The sequence below is a fragment of the Carcharhinus amblyrhynchos genome, chromosome 6, assembly GCF_965287045.1.
Source record: "Carcharhinus amblyrhynchos chromosome 6, sCarAmb.v2.hapA, whole genome shotgun sequence".
Taxonomy (NCBI): domain Eukaryota; kingdom Metazoa; phylum Chordata; class Chondrichthyes; order Carcharhiniformes; family Carcharhinidae; genus Carcharhinus; species Carcharhinus amblyrhynchos.
The window spans coordinates 114,854,858-114,875,709 of NC_137329.1; the positions used below are offsets into that span (position 1 = coordinate 114,854,858).

At 44.1% G+C, this 20,852-nt stretch overlaps 1 protein-coding gene across 1 annotated transcript in view; it reads right to left on the reverse strand.

The window, feature by feature from the left end:
• Positions 1–4,982: 4,982 nt before the first annotated feature.
• LOC145344553 (amphoterin-induced protein 2-like) overlaps positions 4,983–20,852 on the reverse strand; it is a 69,869-nt gene continuing 53,999 nt past the window's right edge. The window contains exon 3 of the transcript XR_013886884.1: positions 4,983–5,061. The gene's annotated coding sequence lies outside the window, so the exon portion shown is untranslated. The remainder of the gene's footprint in view (positions 5,062–20,852) is intronic.

A 20,852-nucleotide genomic window follows, 5' to 3' on the forward strand; every position in this document is an offset into this window, starting at 1 on the left:
GCGAAGAGAAAAAGCAAACTTCTAGCCTGGCTACTAAGCCAGTTCCTGTGCTATACTGGACAGGATCTCAAAAACAAACTGCAAACTGAACACATTGTTCCAAACTATATTTCAACCATTATCTCATTATTGTGAATGTTTTCCGCAAGCTGTCTCTGTCTAGAGAAAGCAGGTTTCACAGCTCTTGTTATCAAAACTTGTTTTGCTTGCTGTGTATTTTTCAGGAATGCGGTCAACTTTCAGCTAATCCAGCATGCCTTCTAAGTTTTAAAATGTAGTCAACTTAGCTTTAAAAGTTAGCAGAGTTAGTTAGCCCCTACAGTCGAGCATTTAAATATAATTGCATGGACAGAAATATCTTAAAATGAAATCTTTGCATTAATGAGGTCTTTGCATAGACTGAAACAAACAGAAGAAAGCATACATAGGATCTCACACTCATCTTGCATCCATGACTAGCTGGATGGTTTTCCCAGGGTTGAAATAGGCATTTGTTCAGCTTGCTGACAACCATTATTTGGTCCGGTGTACAGTCTGTTTCTGTAATGACATCCACCTACTTGGTGGCCTCTTTTGTCAGATCTTGTGATGGGGGTGTTAGGTTTGCAGGTGGCATAGCATAGCGAGATCAGGACTAAAGCAAACACAGTAAATTTACTTCTAGCAGACTCCAGACACCCTACACACTTTGTGGATCCTGAGCATTTGCAATATCTCTTCAACTTGCCAGAGATCAGATGCAATCCTCCTTCACTACTGAACATATGACTCAAGAATTTAATTCTGCTTTCATTGAACATGCACTTGTCCTTGTTCAAGGTGCGATTGCATTCTCTAAGACATTGTAGACAGTGCCTGCAGATGTGTCCTGAGTTTATTTTCAGGGTGAGAATGTCATCACTGATGTTGAACATGGATTCAAGTCTTTGAAGTGCAGATTGAATCATTAACTGAAAGACCTCAGCGGCTGAATGAACTGCAGAGTCTCTTGCACTGAAAGGGTCCAATATGAGTGTAAAATACTGTAAGAAACCTTGATTCTTCTCAAGTCGCACTTGATGCTAAGCTGCATTGAGGTCAAGTTTAGCACCGTGCACTTTCTCTATGATGTCATTGATTATCAGTGTCAAGTATTTTTCTGATTTATTTTAGTGACTGTATGTCAACACAGCTTTTCATCTGCTTCACATTCTTGGGTTTCTTCATGACTTAGATGGGTAAGACCCAAGGGGTTGGCTCATGCCAACCTTCGCAATGATATAAAGGTCACGTAGAGGCTGAAATTCCTTCTCAGTCTGTTTCCTGATGTGAAACTGCTGCTGGCACGTGACTGGGGAAACATTCGGATCGATGTCTAACTTGCATGTAACATGTCCTTGTTTGCTGTTACCAGTGAAGCGGTCAGCAGAACATTCATGGATGTTGCTGGTATGCCCAGGAATCACGTGTGTGCTGGCAATCATATGCAGATTTGTTGATGTATGGAAATGGATAAGTGTGTCACATTCTTCAGATATGACATAGAGTACAGCTTTTGTTCAGGGGAAATTTGAGTGGTTTGTCATTTTTGTAAGAGGGAAATTGTCACATTCCCTGCTTTGTAGAGAATGGAGCAATCTTGAAGTTTCTTGAACAGTTTCTCTCCCACGACACTGACAGAGTTCTGTACTTACGAGAGAAACCACATTGGAACAGTCAATGATCACTATCACATATGGCTGGTTGCATAGTCTGAAAGAGAGCACATAAGTACGTTCATGATGTTCATGGTCATGTCTCTACATTGGCTACATTCTCCCACCCTTTTACATGTTGGTCCCAACAGTTAATTATCCTGATGAATGATCAACATCGGCAAAGTGGGTGCTTTTTCCACAAGCGTGTCTCGTTTACTAGTGACAGGACGTTCTATCCCGTGTGGGTAAAAAACCAGCACGGATGAAACAGTATTCGGAAAAGCCACAACTCTGGTAATAAGAGCGAAATACTGTGGAAATCTGAAATAAAAGCAGAAAATGATGGATAAACTCAGCAGGTCTGGCAGCATCTGTGGAGAGAGAAGCAAAATTGACATTTCATGTCTGTGTGACTCTGTTACAGAACTGTGAGCCTACTTTTGCTGTTTTATTCCCTGTCACATAAAGTCTATCTATGAGTGACACAAGTAGGTTTACATTAACATTGCAATGTTGTTACTGTGAAAATTCCCTAGTCACCACACTACACTGAGGGAGAATTTAGTATGGTCAATGCACCTAACCAGCATGTCTTTCAGGCTGTGGGGGGAAACCCAAAGGAAGCCCATGCAGACACAGGGAGAACATGCAGACTCCACACAGACAGTGACCCAAGCTGGGAATCGAACTCGGATCCCTGGTGCTGTGAAGCAACAGTGCTAACCACATCAGGCATGAACAGTGTTCACAAGAGTTGAACCTGTAGTGTGGTAATTATTTTCAATGGACTCAATTCAGTAGCTCTGGACTCTGAAAGCAATAGCAATCCTGCTGACTCCAGCAGTTCTGACAGTTTCCTATCTTTATCAAATACGTTTTGATGTATTTTACTGGGGAGACAACCTTCAAGTTGTTTGTGCTTTGATTTGTCTTTCAGCATGTTGTGACATGGTAGCACAGTGGTTACCACTCTGCTTCACAGCGTCAGGAACCCGGGTTCGATTCCCGACTTGTGTCACTGTCTGTGTGGAGTTTGTATGTTCTCCCCATGTCAGCGTGGGTTTCCTCCAGGTGCTCCGGTTTCCTCCCACAGTCCAAGGATGTGCGGATTAGGTGGATTGGCCATGCTAAATTGCTTCTTAGTGTCAGGGGGGCTAGCTAGTGTAAATACATAGGGTTATGGGGATAGGGACTGTGGTTGGTGAGGACTCGATGGACCAAATGGCCTAATTCTGCACTGTATGATTCTATGATTTTGCTCGGATGTGTCTCAGAAATATCTTCCAGTGTTTCACTGCCATAGTGGAGATGAAGGGCCTTTGTCCTTCTGTCATCTTTGTCATTGTACCTTCAAAACCACTTTTGCAGCCAATTTACTATTGTGGAAATAGAGAAAGTGGGCAGAATTTTGCCTTCCTGCCTTGCCTCGGGAATCATAGCGGGCTGGACACGGATCATGCAAAGGTTGGTTGACCTCGGGTGGGATTTTCCGGTCTTGGGGCGAGCGCACCCGGAAAATCCCGCCCAATGGCTCAACATGTACTGCAAAAGGTGGTAGATTAAAGAAAGAAGAAAGGAAAGTACAGCACAGGAACAGACCATTCAGCCCTCCAAGCCCGTGCCGATCATGATGCCCTAATTAAACTAAAACAAATCTTCTGCTCTTGCTCGGTCTGTATTTCTCTATTCCCTCCCTGTTCATGTACCCATCCAGATGCCTCTTGTACTCAGTTGGACACATACAATTCCATCCTTCAGCAACAGTGAGGAAGAAACATATCTGAAAAGCTTTCCTGTTTATTTGATCCAAGTTTGTGCGCCTTCGAAACAGACGGAATATTCCCTAAGTCTGTATTTAAAATGCTGTGTCATCCATAGAGAGGAAAAAAGCCCTCCAAGAATAAGCATATCCCTTCATAATTTGCTTTGATAGCTTTGACAAAGGGGCATCTGGACTCAAAATAGCAGCTCTTTTCTCTCCTTACTGATGTTGCCAGACCTGCTGAGATTTTCCAGCATTTTCTCTCTTTTGGTTTCAGAATTCCAGCATCCGCAGTAATTTGCTTTTATGCTCCATAATTAGCATTTCCTCTTCATTAATGTAAGGTTCTTGAGAAAAGTTTACTTATTAGTCACACAAGTAGGCATACATTAACACTGCGATGAAGCTACTGTGAAAATCTCCGAGCCGCAACACTCTGGCGCCTGTTTGGGTACACTGAAGGAGAATTTAGTGTGGCCAAGTCACTTAACCAGCATGTCTTTTGGACTGTGGAAGGAAATCGGAGCACCCAGAGGAAACCCACGCAGACATGGGGAGAACATGCAAACTCCACACAGTGATCCAGACCGGGAATTGAACCTGGATCCCTGGTGTTGTGAGGCAGCAGTGCTAACCATTGTGCCACCATGCCACCCCAATCTTAGGGCTAAAACAGACGGCCCAGAGTTCAAGCGTAATGGCTTCATTTATTAAAACAGCTTCTTCAGGCTCTACTTCTGGGCCATTTCAGAGGGCAGGGTAGTTAAGACCCAGCCTCATTTCTGTGAGTCTTGGTTTCGAGTCACATAGAGTCATATAGCCTTGCAGCACAGAGGCCCTCAAGCACCTCTCTATCCCAATCCCATTTTCCAGCACTCAGTCCTTCGACTTGTGTGATGGCATTTCAAATGCTAAATGTTCCTTAAATATTGTGAGGGTGTCCGCATCTTTCAGGCAGTGAATTCCAGAGTCCCATCACTCTCTGGGTGAAAAAGGTTTTCCTCAAATTCCCTCTAAATCTCCTGACCCTTACATTAAATCTACGTCCACTGGTTATTGACCTCTCAACTGGGAAGATAACTTTCTTACTATCTATGCTATCAATGTCCTTTATAATTTTGCACATCTCAAATAGGTCCCCCCTCAGTCTTCTCTACACATAGAATAGAATCAGAGAATCATAGAATCCCTACCGTACAGGAGGAGATCATTTGACTCATCGTGTTTGCACCAAACACAATCCTACTTAGGCCCTATCCCTATAACCCATGTATTTACCCTAGCTGGTCCCCGTCACACTGAGGAGCAATTTAGCATTGCCAGTGCACCTAACCCGCACGTCTTTGGACTTAAGGAAAACAAACACAGCCTAACCAGCATAGGAGTTAGGTCATAGATCAGCCATGATCCCATTGAATTGCGAAACTGACACAAGAGGCTGAATGGCCTCCTCCTGTTCCTATGTTTCTTTGTTAACTTTTGAAGAAGTTAATTCCATGACTTCCCCCTGTAGTTCGGGTGCCATGTAATGCATGTGTTTGTGTGTGACTTGAATAGAACTTGGTCAAGAGGAAAATCCCATGATGGTCTAAGCAAGCTCTGCAGTACATTGTGTTCTGTCACCTGCCGAGAAAGGAAGAAACAAGCAAGAACTGTTAATCTCAATGTGTGTTAAGAACAATAGAAATCCTGCAGAGAAATAGGAGGATCAAAAGAAATCAGAATAATAACAGCCAATCTTAACGGTGCTGACTCAATTAGATCAAGAGACAGACAAGCTGTACACAATACTGCTCCATTTGAAGTTACTATTTCATCAGGTTTTTTTGTCCATTAAGCAACAAACACTGACTAGAATCATAGAATCCCTACAGTGCAGAAGAAGGCCATTCAGCCCATCGAGTCTGCACCAACCACAATCCCACCCAGGCCCTATTCCCGCAATCCCATACATTTACCCTGCCAATCAATCTTTGGACTGAAAACATGTTACATTACAAATGATGAGCAGAATATTTCTTGTCTACAAAATGGTGAGAGATTTGAACCCATGACTATTTTATAAATTTTACTTTAAATGGCTGCAGTGATGGAATATTTACAATTATACATTTAAATAAGAATTCAATGGTATATCTAACTTTCTACAACTGTGAGATTATGAGTTATCTTTACTGCGACTTGATAAACTGCTTTAAGATTTTTTTTGCATGAGGGTTTATCAAAAGATTTTTGTGGCATATGAGTATTAATCCTGTGATCTTTACACAGCTATTAATACAAAGAGTTGCACATCAGTCATTTTATTGTGAGAACATTTCAGTATACTTATGACATCAGTTGAAATCTTCATACGATGGGTGGCATGGTGGCATAGTTGTTAGCACTGCTGCCTCACACACACCAGGGATCCACTTCAATTCTGGTCTTGGGAGACCGTGTGGAGTTTGTATGTTGTCCCCATGTCTGCATGGGTTTCCTCCGGGTGCTCCGGTTTCCTCCCACAGTCCAAAGATGCACAGGTTAGGTGGATTGGCAATGCTAAATTGCCTCTTAGTGACCCAAGATTTCCAGGTTAAGGGGATTTGCAAGGATAGGGCAGGGGTAGGGTGTGCGCCTGGCCAGGGTAAAATACTCTGTCGGAGATCAGTGTGGACTTGATGGGCTGAATGGCCTCCTTGTAGGGATTCTATGATTCTATGAATAACTTTAGACAGACAAAATCTTGAATGTGCATCTACCAGTCACTTTTTTGTTATTCATTTGTGGGGCATAGGCATTGCTGGCTGGCCAGCATTTATTGCCCATCCCTAGTTGCCCTTGAGAAGGTGGTGATGAGCTGCCTTCTTGAAACATTGCAATCCACGTGCTGTAGGTTGACCCACAATGCCATGTTTATAGCAGTAATGCACAATGTTAATAAGTTTAACATTCTTTGAAGGTCTTTGAGGATGTAACAGGCAGGGTGAATGAAGGGAACAGTTAAATGTATAGTGTTTGGATTTCCAAAAGGCATTTAATGAGGAACCACATGAAAGTTTACTACACGAGGTAAAAGCTCATGGTGTTGGGGGTGATGTATCAGCATGGATGTAGCGTAGACCAACAAACTGGGAAACAAGAACTCAGGATAAATGGATCATTTTCAGATTGGCAAACTGTAACAAGTGGAGTGCCACATGGGGTCAATACTGGGGTCTCAACTAGTAAAAGCAAATTACTGCTGATGCTGGAATCTGAAAGCAAAAGAGAAAATGCTTGAAAATCTCAGCAGATCTGGCAGCTTCTTTAAGAAGAGAAAAGAGCTGACGTTTCATGTCCAGATGACCCTTAGAAGGGTCCAATGACACTCAAGAGACTTGATACCATCCAGGATAAAACAGCCTATTTGATTGTTATCCTTCCACAAACAATCCCTCCAGTGCCAATGAACAGTGGCAGCCGTATGCACCACCTTGAACATGCACTGCAGAAACTCATCACAGTTTAAAGTTTATTTATTAGTGTCACAAGTAGACTTACATTAACACTGCAATTAAGTTAGTGTGAAAATCCCTTGGGTACACTGAGGGAGAATTTAGCATGGCCAATGCATTTAACCAGCATTCCTTTTGGGCTGTGGGAGGAAACCGGAGCACTCAGAGGAAACCCACACAGACACAGGGAGAATGTGCAAACTCCTCATGGACAGTCACCCGAGGTTGGAATCGAATCCGTGTCCCGTGAAGCAGCGGTGCTAACCACTGTGTTGTCCATTTCATATGGAGATGAGGAGGAATTTTTCCTCACGGGGGATCATTATTCTTTGAAGTTCTTTTCCACATGGAGCAGTGGAGCTGGCTCATTGAATATAGTCAAGGCTGCATTAAGTTTTCAATCTGGAAAGGAGTTATGGGTCATGGGGAGCAGGTAGGAAAGTAGAGTTAAGGCCAAATCAGATCAACCATAATCTTATTAAGAGCAAGACTGATGGGTCAATTAGCCTACTCCCACTCTCATTTCTTAAGAGCTTATGATACTGTATGGTCTTCTGTGACTATGATTTCACATTGCCAGATAACTTGCTTGCACATCAAAAAGTGAGGATTCAATTATGTTTCTTGAACATCAATCATAATTGGTTCATCTCAAATGCCGGTTGCAGAATTACAATTGTATGTTGCATTTAGAAATCGCACATAATTAGTTTACTATTTGGCAATCAAAGCTAATGCAATGAAAGGAGGAAAGAACAACTTGTCATGTCACCACTACTGGATGCCTCAAAATGCATTACAGGCAATGGAATACTTTTTCTAGTGTAATCACTTTTTGAAACTTCGGGAACGTGACAGCCAAAGGCAGGAGCGATGGCCGAGTGGTATTATCGCTCATCTATCAATCCAGAAACTCAGTGAGTATTCTGGGAATCTGGATTCGAATCCCACCATGGCAGATGGTGGAATTTGAATTCAGTTTAAAAAAAAACTGGAATTACGAATCTACTGATGACAATGAAACCATTGTTGATTGTTGGAATGACCCATCTGCTTGACTAATTTCCTTCAGGGAAGGAAATCTGCCGTCCTTACCTGGTCTGGCCTACATGCGATTCTAGAGCCACAACAATGTGGTTGACTCTCAACTGCCCTCTGAAATGACTGAGTGAAACACTCAATTCAAGGGCAACTAGGGATGGGCAATAAATGCTGACCAGCCAGCGACGCCCATGTAAAAAATAGATGTTAAAAAAAATCTGCATGCAATAAACTCCCACAAACAACAATGACCTGTTTTTGTAATGCTTTCAGAGGGATAAATATTGACCAGGACCCTGGGCATAGCTCCCCTGCTCACTTTCGAATTAGCACCATGGGATCTTCTACATCAACCCCAGCAGGCAGATGGGGCACCACCTTTGCCAGTGCAGTCCTAGTTCAGGTCCACGATGGAGTGCTGGCCTTGATTTTTATGCTCAAGACTTGAAATGGAACTTCACGCCGGAACCTTGTGATTCAGGAACAAGAGGGCCAACTGTTGGGCCAGGGCTGAAAGAGATCATGCAACTAACCAAGAATAAGCTCATTGAAAATTTTAAAGGGCTTTCTGTTTACTGCTTAACTTCTAATTTTGAACCTGTTTACATTGTGGTGTTAAAAGGAAACATTTAAATATCACCATAAATAGATAACCTGCATTCCTTCAGCATCAAAATCACAATTTAAATTTATTTATTAGCATCACAAGTAGGTTTACAATAACACTGCAATAAAGTTACTGTGAAAATCTCCTAGCCGTCACATTCTGGTGCATGTTTGGGTACACTGAGGGAGAATTTCGCACCTAACCGGCACATCTTTCAGACTGTGGCAGGAAACCCATGCAAACACAGGGAGAACATGCAGGCTCTGCACAGACAGTGACCCAAGCCGGGAATCGAACCCAGATCCCTGGCGTTGTGAAGCAGCAGTGCTAATCATTGTGCCACCGTGCCGCCCATTTACCATGCAAATGACTGATTATTGTCTCCCCTTGCCTTCTGCAGGGTTAAACCTAAACATTCATTTTTGAGTCGTTCAGGACAAGATGCAGGTTGCAATGGATTTGGGTGGATTTCTCCGCGAGAAATAGCTGTAAAATAAATCTGACGACATTACCACATTGATGTTGTAAATTGTCGAGGTTTTCTGTTTCAGCCGAAACATGGTGGAAACAATAAGCTGTGAGAAACAATAATTGAAGAAGTGATCACTACGGCCATAAGAAATGTAATGTAATTTTACAGTATTGTAGCATGCTGAAACCTTGTTTATTTTTCCCATTTAGAATAATTACTGTACTTACTTAGAAGGAAAAAAGCAGGAGTCGTTAATTGGCATACATTTGCTTTTGTGTCAGATGAAATATTGGGCCACCCAAGACTACATTTTCCAGCAAACCCTTCATGTCGGAGGTTGTTATTCTAAGCATATTCTTACTACAGCTAGTAGATGAAATATATGTGATAATTCTATTCGCAAAACTATAATTAGCTTCAGGACTTTTAGCAAGGTGAACTTTGAACAGTGTGTAATCTTTCTTTTTGATGGGTTTCATGAGATACCTCAGTTATTTGCTTATTATTCTGTTATGTACCAAGGTTTCACTCAGTGTCTCTGAGGGTGGTGGGTGAGTGGAATCGGCTGCTGTTGGTGGTGGTGGAGGCAAACTCATTGGGGTCTTTTAAGAGACTTCTGGGATTTAATGGGATTGAGGGTTATAGATAGGCCTGGTAGGTAGGGATATGATCAGCGCAACTTGTGGGATGAAGGGCCTGTTTGTGCTGTAGTTTTCTATGTTCTATGTTTGTTTATTTATTTATTAGTCACAAGTAGGTTTAAATTCACACTGTTTTAAAGTTACTGTGAAAATCCCTGAGTCGCTACACTCCAGGACCTGTTCGGATACACTGAGGGAGAAATTAGCACGGTCAATGCATTTAACCAGCATGTCTTTAGACTGTGGGAGGAAACCGGATCACCCAGAGGAAATCCACACAGACTCGGGAAGAATGTGCAAACTCCGCATGGACAGTGACCCAAGCCGGGAATCAAACCTGGGCCCCTGGCACTGTGAGGCAGCAGTGCTAACCACTGTGCCATCGTGCTGCCCTGTTTACATAACTGCCTCTTGTCCAGGACCTTTCCTTTCAAAAGACAAATGGTGCCCACTCTGAACTGACAGTTCTCTCTGTTTTTTCCTAGATTCGCATATCTGAGCCCCTTAGGCAATGAATAGGAGACAAGCAGCACAAATTCTAGCTGTCGGGAAAGGTCAACATGTTCTGTAAACAGGCATCTGAAGGCATCCTGCTGCCTTCACTATAGGATTAACAGGAAAAGCAGTAGGGCTTTTTATTATGTGTGCACGGATGCAACAGTGAGCCTGTCTCTCAGATGACTCAAATATGGCAAGTTCAGTGGAAATTTCCATAGTATTCAAACGGGGCTGATTGCTCTGCATTGCCCTGTCGTCCACCTCTCACCAGAAAATCAAAAGTTCAACATAAGATTGTGTTTGGATACCACAAAGTAAATGATTCTCTAAAGAAACATTTAAACCTTTTCTATCTGAAGAGTCAAAATAATCCTATACTTTCCTAAAGCTTTAGTTTTAGCTCAGCTTTGTTCGCACTTATGTGCACAAAAGAACTTATTCACTTGGCAAAAGCTCAGAATAAGTGATAACTTTAATCTTGTGGAAAAGGCAGTAATGTCACAGGATTGTTCATATTCAGAACTAGGGATCATAGTTCCAGATGTAGGGATCACAGTTTGAGGATAAGGATAAAACCTAACAGTACTGAGGTGAGGAGAAATTTTTTTATCCAAAGGGTGGTGAATGTGTGGAATTTGCTAATACAGAAAGTCATTGAGACCAAAACATTGTGTGATTTCAAGAAGAAATTAGTTCTTGAGTTAAAGAGACCAAGGGATATGGAGGATCAAAATGGATGACGGAGCAGGCTCGAAGGGCCGAATGGCCTACTCCTGCTTCTAGTTTCGATGTTTCTATCTCTATAATTGGAATGATGAAACTGTTGAGCAACTCATCAAAAGACAGCATTTCCAACAATGCCACATTCGCTCAGTATGATCCTCTGCTCACCAACTCTTCCAAAGATCCCTTTCTGCACCCTGGCTTACACTTTTCCCACATCACGGAGACTGTCCTGATCAAACTCATCTTTCTGTGACTGTGCCTAAGATATGTTGGACAGGGTTCTTCACTCGTTCATGCCAGTGGGATTCTCCGATCCCGTTACAGTGAATGGAGACTCGGCCAAATTCTCTATCCTTGCTGGCCGAATTCTGGTCATTATCTCTACTTCTCTTCCTTAATCCGACAGGATTGGACGAGGTGAGCCATTCCATCCTCTTCTACCTCCAGGGCCCTCTTCATAGAATCAAAGAATCGTAAAATCCCTACGGCGCAGAACAAGGCTTTTTTTAATTTGATTTATTATTGTCGCATGTATTAACATTCAGTGAAAAGTATTGTTTCTTGCGCACTATACAGACAAGTCGTACCGTTCATAGAGAAGGAAATGATCAAACCTGCACCAACAACATTCCAACCCAGACTTTATTCCCATATCCCCACATATTCACCCTGCTAGTTCCCCTGACACTAAGGGACAATTTGGCATGGCCAATCAACCTAACTAGCACATCTTTGGACTGTGAGAGGAAACCAGAGCACCTGAAAGAAACCCACACAGACACAGGGAGAATGTGCAAACTCCACACAGACAGTGACCCAAGCCGAGAATGGAACCTGGGTCCCTGGCACTATGAGGCCACTCACATTGTCTGTACCTTTAAGACTTGATTACCTGAAAAGACTCGCATTCCAACCATTATTTTGTAAATTGAGTTTGTGTCATTATATGTCCTGTTTGTGAACAGAACTTCCACTTACCTGACGGAGGAACAGCGCTCCGAAAGCTAGTGGCTTTTGCTACCAAATAAACCTGTTGGACTTTAACCTGATGTTGTGAGACTTCTTACTGTGTTTACCCCAGTCCATGCTGGCATCTCCACATCATAGCTATGAGGCAGCAGTTCTAACAACTGTGCCATTGCGCCGCCTAATTGGTTCCATTCTTATCTGTGCTAACATAGCCAGAATATCTCCAGCAATGAGTCCCACTCCCGATTCACACAAATTCTTTCCGATGATCTCAGTATTCCATCCTTGCCTCATTTCCTTTTCCTCATTCCCATCCTGACCTTGGAGACAGAAGGCAAGGTGTGAGATTTCACTTTTCTGCAATAATTTCAGGCTTTACATTTGTGCCAAAACACTTTCCATGGTATCCTCTCTGTTCTAAAACTGTCTACCCTGCAACAAGTTGTGAGTTAGCTGGACATTTCTGGAAATGTAAACTGTGCAAGCCATGTGTTACATTTACAACATATAATGAAATCAAGTTGAGCTGCCAGACTGGAACTTTTGACCCTTTTGATTGTTTTTATATTTATTTGTTAATTTATACCCTTTACAACAGTGTAGCTACTATTTGGGGGTCTATACATTATTCCTACCAATGTCTTCCTTCCCTTACTGTTTTTTACCTCCACCTAAATGGACCCTACATCATCCCTGTCTAGATTTTCTCTCACAATTGACTTCATTTCATCTCTCACTAACAGTGCTACCCCACCACCTTTTCCTTCCTTCCTGCCTTTCCGAAAGGTCGAATATCCCTGGATATTAAGTCCCCAGTTTTGACCTTTTAACCTTGTCTTCATAATGGCTATGAGGTCATATACTTGTTGTAGACCCTGATGACTTCATGAAGCAATCGAGAATAGATCATTTGTTACATGTCTTTGAAACAAGGTAATTTTCCCAAAGCAGCCTCTGATGTGGAGGCCCATTCACTGGGAGGGAGCCTCAGAAATTCAGGCGGTTGCAGTGAGGAATACAGGCATGCTCCATTCACACGGAGGGCTGGAAAATTGTGGGAAACATGCTCTGAGTGGACATGGGCTTGGCATCAGCAGCTTTGAAAGATGTCAGGGGCGATTCTTCCAGCCCACTGCACTGTTAGAACAGCGCAGTGGGTCAAGAGACATAAGCGGATGTTTAGTGGGCTTCCCATGGAATTCAGCATGGAGCTGATTAAAATATTTAAATCTTTATTCACATCTTATTAGTGGGCTCAGGACTGAAGTCTCCAGATCTGCTAGCCTCTCCCCTCCCCGTTAGGAGTTGTTCATTCCAGTGGGGTTTACAACAGCTCCTCACTAATTGACCCTGCTGGAGTGAACAGAAGACATGGAGGCCCCCAGGAGGTTAGGGGTAAGGGAGGATGCTCCCTGGGCATTGCCACTGGCAGTGCCAGCCTTGGCCCCAGGCACTGCCCAAGGGGCATCTTGGCAATGCCCAAGGGGCACCTTGACACTGCCCACTGGGCACCAGGCAATGTCAAGTGAGGGTGAGGTCTGAAGAGGTGGGGCCTATTGGGGGGTGGGCCTATAGGGGAGATCAATGGGTGTTGGGGGCAGAGTTCCACTGCTACTCTGCACTTGGGATCAGTGACAGGGGGAGGCAGGACAGCGATTGGGCCTGGTCACCAGAGTGGTGGGGAGAGAAGGGGAGGTTTGACTTGCTGGGGGGGTTCGGGGTTACGGGGAGTGGGGGGATCAGGACTGCAGTTGGGGGGGTGGGTGGTCGGGGCTGCCAATGAGGGAGACTAAGGCGGGCCAGGGGGTGGAGTGGGGGAAGTGCTGGCCCGGAGGCCAGCGCCTGGTGGGTGGGAATATTAGAGGGGCAGCATTGCGCGATTTGCTAGCCATCGAGCTGGCCAGTGATTGGGAAGCCAGCGGTGTGGCGCTACTGCACATGCACGTGATCTCCACTCTGGTAGATTGACCATGCTCAGAGGCCCACTCAGCTCTATGCTGCCGGCCTCTCCAGCTGGAATAGGCCCCAGCCCTGGACTTATATTGCGATTCACACTGGGGCACCCTGCAGTGCACAGAATGTGAGAGGTTCATTGTGAAAATCCCACTGAGAAAACAGCGGGAGTTACTCCAATTTTGACGTGAATTTGACCCTTAAAATTTCTTTGGGAGAATCCTGGCTGACGGTTGTTCAATTGGTTGATGAAGTAATTTGGCTGATGGAACGTCAAATAATGAATCATTAACTACAGTGAACTTTCAAACGTTATTCCCTGTGACTGCCATAGAACAGATGCCAACTGGTGAGTGCCATCTGGTGGACACAGTCGCTGTTCGAAATGTACCTCTGAAATTGCACAGCTTAGCCCAGCACTGCTCACGTGAAGTGAGTGCTGAGAATTTGGGTGATGAGATTAGCACGTATGTACAAACAGTGTTACATCCAGGCCAAATCCCCTCAATGAACCATAGTCATTGCAAAGCCCAGCAACTTGCTTATGCAATCTTTCCCTGATCCAGCGCCACATTTTAATCACAGTGGTAGTTCATTTCACAGATTTTTTTAAATGCAAAATGCATACAGTTCTTAGTATATTTTACAAAATGGTTTTATATAATAAACCTCTAGAACTGCGGGGTCACTATTTAAAAATAAGTGGTTGCCCGTTTAAAACAGAGGTGAGGAGGAATCTTTTCGCGGAGGGCCGCCAGTCTTTGGGACTCTCTAGAACTTGGCAAAGGAAGAAGGAGGAGGATCTTTGAACTTACCTTTTAAAAGTTCAGTTCATGGGGACTAGGGTTCATGACTGAGGGGCCGTGAACCATGACACTTTAAAAACATGGCCTGACTCCATTTCATTTGTGGAGGAGGACAAGCCTATTTCTGCAACGAAAGTTGCCAGTTCGGGAGTCCCTGATGCAGGCTTTTGACAGGAATCAAGCCGTACCCTTTAAAGGCATTCCCGAAAGTCAGACAGTAGGGAATCCCAGAATGCGGACCAGCCTTCCATTCCTTAAAAGGCTCCTGAGTCATCCCAACTTAGTGGAAATCCAGCCCTTTGTCCTCAGAGTGGCCTATCAGACAATACTGCTCTCCCTCTGCACAGCACCAGAGTGACAGACTATTTTATATGCTTACGATTCTAGAGTGAGTCTGGGACTGTCCCCCCCCACCCTCCCGCCCACCCCCGCCATGCCAAGCTTCTGACTCAGAGGTGACAGTGTGACCACATGAGCCAGCACTGATAACTGAGAATGAGTGCAATGGGACTGTGCTGCTTTGTGTGATTAGGCACTAGCATCACGTTCTTTTGGATACGTTGAAGCTTCTGTAAGGTTGAGAAAAAAGTGTTCTAGTGATGGCCCAGCTAATAAAATAAATGTATTTAACAACTATGTAAAAAGTCCCAGCTTTAGATTTCAAGTTTTTTTTGATCCCAGCTGTGATGTTAATAGGTGTGCGACCATTGTCTTTAGTTCCACAATGCTAGAGAAGGAAAAATCATTGAATGATCTCATAGTCTACTGCAATCCTATAGGGAAGCATGTCAGTATGAATACAAGTTGAGGATAAGATTGGATCGAACTCTGGTATCCCCTCTCATGGCTAACCCCACCCTGCAACTTCTTAATCCTACTAGTGAATAGCTCATTCGGGAAAACACTGAGGACATTAGCTATCGATGGAATCATTTTCCAATCCATAGAATCCCTACAATGCAGAAGGAGACCATTCAACCCATTGAGTCTGCACCAACCACACTCCTACCCAGGCCCTATTCTCATAACCCCAGCATTTGAACCAGCTGGTCCAGTTGACATTAACCGGCAATTTACCATGGCCAATCCATCTAACCTGCACATCTTTGGATTGTGGGAGGAAACTGGAGCATCTGGCGGAAACCCACACAAACATGGGAGAATGTGCAAACTCCACACAGACAGTGACCCTAGCTGAGAATTGAACCTGGGCCCCTGGCACTGTGAGGCAGCAGTGCTAACCACTGCACCACCATGTCACCCCAATCTGTACCAATAACTTCAGGAAGTTGGGGAAAGAGAATTGGTGTAGGAAAAGCGGTGCAGTGGCACAGTGGTTAGCACTGCTGCTTCACAACTCCAGGGATCTGGGTTCAATTCCACCCTTGGGTCACTGTCTGTGTGGAGTTTGCACATTCCCCTTGTGTCGGCGTGGGTTTCCTCTGGGTGCTCTGGTTTCCTCCCACAGTCCAAAGATGTGTGAGTTAGGTTGATTAGCCATGCTAAAAATTGCCTATTAGTGCCCTCAGATGTCTACATCTAAATTAGAGGGATTAGTGGGTAAATATGTAGGGATATGAGGGTAGGGCCTGGGTGGGATTATGTCGGTGCAGACTCGATGGGCCAAATAGCCTCTTTCTGCACTGTAGGGTTTCTGTGATTCTATAAGCACTGATTTTTGCTTTAAATAATTTAATACTAACAAGATACTAGTTTTCTGATGATTATGGTACTGATAGCAATTAATGAGTTCCAATCTCACAATAGTGTTAATTCAATGAATGTTATAGGTTGCACATTAGCTTCACAAAACGTGCTATGAAAGCTGCTGTTTTATTATGACACTGTGTGGCACGGTGGCACAGAGGTTAGCACTGCTACCTCATAGCGGCAGGGACACAGTTTCAGTTCCAGCCTCAGGTCAGTAAGTGTGTGGAGTTTGCACATTCCCCCCATGTCTGCGTGGGCTTCCTTCATGTGCTCTGGTTTCCTCCCACACTCCAAAGATGTGCAAACTAGATGGATGGGCCAAGCTAAATTGTCCTTTAGGGCAGCATTTTCTGGCTGTGCTTGTCCCAAGACTGGAAAATCCCACCCTAGACCTTTGCATGGTTCATCCGCCCCACCAACTCTCGCCCGTGACAATTCCTGTGGCAGGTGGGCTGGTAAAATTCCTCCCATAGCAATATTCCTTAAACGGATTAGCCATGATAAATAGCATGGAAATAGGCCCTTCGGCCCAACTTGTCCATGCCGCCCTTTTTACGTACAGGATAACGGGGTTCGGGTGGGGGAGCTGGCCTCAGTAAAATGCTCTTTCAGAGAGTCAGTGTCGATAGGCCAAATAGCCTCCTTTTGCATTGTAGAGATTCTCTTCTAACTTAACTGACTTGTTCCTCATGGAAAGAAAACAAACCTGGTTGGACCTATACATTCCTATCCCCTAAAAAATGTTTTGTTCTTCATGGCGTTGAAGTGGCTAGTAAAGATATTTGATTGTAAAAACAATAAATGAGAGGAAAGCCCAGCACCTTCTCAGGACAACTGGTCATGAGTAATAAATGTGGTCTTGCCAAGCTTACCCTCAATCTGAGAACACATAACAAAAAAGCAGATTTTCTGCCTCGCTGCTCTCAATTAAATTGTGCAAACCCGGCCAACTTAATCCATTAGTTTTAATAAGGAAAATCACTAGCTGCGGATGATGATCTCCGGACCTGTGGAAGCTCTTTTTTGTACAATTAGCACCAAAGGGAAGTCGCAGCATTAAAATAACCTGAAGTTAGTTGGTAAAACCAAGTCGTACGAGCAATGTGGATGGATTAAACTGGATAAGATAAAAGATATCTTGTGACTTTGAATATTATTTCTCACTGAGAAGTTTGCATGTCTTCGAAGCAATGTTATGTAACATCTTTCTGTCGAATTAGCGCTCATTTATAATGTGATCTGCAGAGAGTTATTTGTCATTTATTTGATGTCATACAAAATGTTCCAAGGCCATTAACCGGAGCAATTAGGAACAATCATGTCAGAACCTTTGGAGAATTGTAAAATTTGGAAAACAATCACACCAGAACCAGAGTACAAGCAGTGGTATTGAAGGTTATGAAGTAAATTAATGTACTATGAAGGAAAAACTTCCCTGGTGAGACAGTCTTTCTTTTGAGTTTGAAAAGTTTCCCAGTGCCATCACAGTTAGACTTCAGTTAGAGTGCCAAACTGTTGTTTTCAATTCCTTCCCTCGCACATAACCTCAATCAAATCCTGTTTGTTTTCTATCAATGCCAGAGTAATTGCAATTATGCGCTTTGTTCTAATGGGACTAAAATCCGTAGGGCAGTGTTGTGTAACTCAAACGTGTGTTCATTTTAACCTGGTGCCCATTGGATTACAATCAAAATTCACTTCAGCTGAGATTGAAAAGTTTCCCCAAGAGCTGTTATTGTTGTCAGGGTACCAGTATGTGTTACCCCGGAGGGTACCATCCTTTATACTTTACCGCTTTAGGATTCATAGAATCCCCACGGTACAGAAGGAGGGCATTCGGCCCATCAAGTTTGCACAGACCACAATCCCACCTAGCCCCTTTCCCACATATTTACCCTGCTTGTCCCACTGACAGTAAGTGGCAATTTAGCATGGCCAATCAACCTGATTCGCACATCTTTGGGATTGTGGGAGGAAACCTGAGGAGAACTCATGCAATCACGGGGAGAATGTGCAAACTCCACACAGACAGTGACCCAAGCTGGCAATCAAACCCCAGGTCCCTGGTGCTGTGAGGCAGCAGTGCTCACCACTGTGCCACCGTGCCGTCCCACTGGGGTTCCTTACTTTTCATTTTTAATTATTTTACACTTTCTACATTTGCCCTAATTAGGTGTCACGGTAAGTCACACCAGCACAGGTACAATTTTAACCTGTAACCTGCCTGTCAAAAAACTGATGGAAATCGGGGGAAATGTTGGTTTTACACCCCACTCAATTTTACACTCCGCTGAGTCCCATGGATTTCCCGACTGGTGAGTTCAGTTAAATTGACCACCAATGTTCTAAGGCCCGGGGAGGAGGTAGGGGGATGGGAACAGGAGTGCAGACTGATGTTATTGGGACTGAATGCTCCCCTGGAATGATATCCCGGTGACCAGATAGCAAAGCACAAAAAACAAAAACAGAAAATGAAGTTGACAGAATGTTTTGTTAGTATAAGAACGTAAGAACATAAGAAATAGGAGCAGGAGTAGGCCATCTAGCCCTTTGAGCCTGCCCCGCCATTCAATAAGATCATGACTGATCTGAAGTGGATCAGTTCCACTTTCCCGCTTTCTCCCCATAACCCTTAATTCCCTTGTCTGTCAAAAACCTATCTACCTGTGACTTAAATATATTTAGCGAGGTAGCCTCCATCACTTCAACGGGCAGAGAATTCCAGAGATTCACCACCCTTTGAGTGAAGAAGTTCCTCCTCAACTCCGTTCTAAACCGCCCCTCATTTAAACTAAACTATGCAGCACGTTCTGGTGATCCAAGTTACTGACAGGTTTTATCCTGCAACCAATCATGATTATTAGTGCAGTATGTTTGGTACATATCATCAAAAACCACGGGTGGCATGGTGGCACAGTGGTTAGCACTGCTGCCTCACAGCTCCAAGAATCCGGGTTCGATTCCAGGCTTGGATCACAGTGTGTGCGGAACCTGCACATTCTCCCCATTTCTGTGTGGGTTTCCTCCAGGTGCTCCAGTTTCCTCCCACAGTCTTAAAGATGTGCTGGTTAGGTGCATTGGCCATGCTAAATTCTCCCTCAGAGTACCCAAACAGTCGCCGGAGTGTGGTGATTAGGGAATTTTCACAGTAACTTCCTTGCAGTGTTAATGTAAGCCTATTTGTGACACTAATTAAAACAAATTTTAAACTTTATCCCTGATGCTAGCAGCCAGAGTTTCTGTAAAAATTAAAAAATGCCATGGGATCATCCCATCCATGCTTCTGTTGAGGGCATATTTCTTCATGGTGCTGAATAATCAATCATGATAATCATTTCTTGAAACAATACTATCGAACACTAAGATTATTAAACATATGGTAATTATACTTAAGCATATAGATAATCATATGATACTTACAATCAGACTAGATAATGACTGGGAAAACAAACACGTAATAGCTTTGGTGTGACGATCCTGTGCCTTTAAGAAATGTATTTTACTCATGTTTCTCTGAACATTTTTCAATCAGGTCCAAGCATTTTATTGGCACCCTTATGCTTGTAACTGGTGTCCTCTAATTATTACTGAAGGAATATAATAGATATAATGCTGATTTTAATCTGGACTAATGCGGATTGTTCTCCGGAGCATTGAACCTGGTGGCTGTGGCTGTGGTGAGTGCCTGATTTAAATTGAAAACCGCTTTTTTCCTGTACTTCCGGTTCTCGGGGTTTGTTAGAGAGTAGTTTACTTCCGTACCGGAAGTTAGGCGAGGGGATTGTCGGTAAGGGGGAGCAGGGGGTATAAAAAAGGGGTAGCAGCACACAGCGGGCAGCGTCGGGAGCGGGCAGCGGAGTGAGTGGGAGCTGAGTGAGAAGGGCTTTGGCTCGCTGGGCTTAGGCGAGAGTAGGCTTGGAGAAGGGGCGTTGCACATTTCTACCTTTCGCCGCTTACAGGAGGTTGGGACATGGCAGGGAATATAGGGAGCAATATAAGCTGTGTCAGGTGCCGCATGTGGGAGTTCTTGGTGGCATCACGTGTCCCCAAGGTCCACATCTGTACTAAATGTTTAGAACTGCAGCGCTTGAGGGCCCGGGTCAGGCAACTCGAGGGCCGTCTGGAAGATGCGTTTCTAGTCAGGGAAAACGAGGAGTTCATGGCTAGGAACCATGAGCAGGAAGAGGTCCCAAGGGCTGAAGAGCAGGAAGGGTGGACGACTGTTAGGAGGAGAAAGAGGAAGAAGAAGAGTAGTCAGGGTCCCCCGGCCTCCCCAGAGGCCCCCCAAGGTTCGTTGACAGGGGCACAGAAAGATAGGCAGGAGGGTCAGAATGACTTAGAGGGACAGAAGGGGGCTGGCAAGGTGATAGTGGTAGGGGATGGGAGGGTCCGAGGCATTGATAGGAGGTTCTGTGGACAGAGGCGTGACTCCAGGATGGTGGTCTGCCTCCCTGGAGCAGGGGTACAGGATGTAACAGAAAGGGTAGAGGGAATTTTGAAAGGGGAGGGGGCACA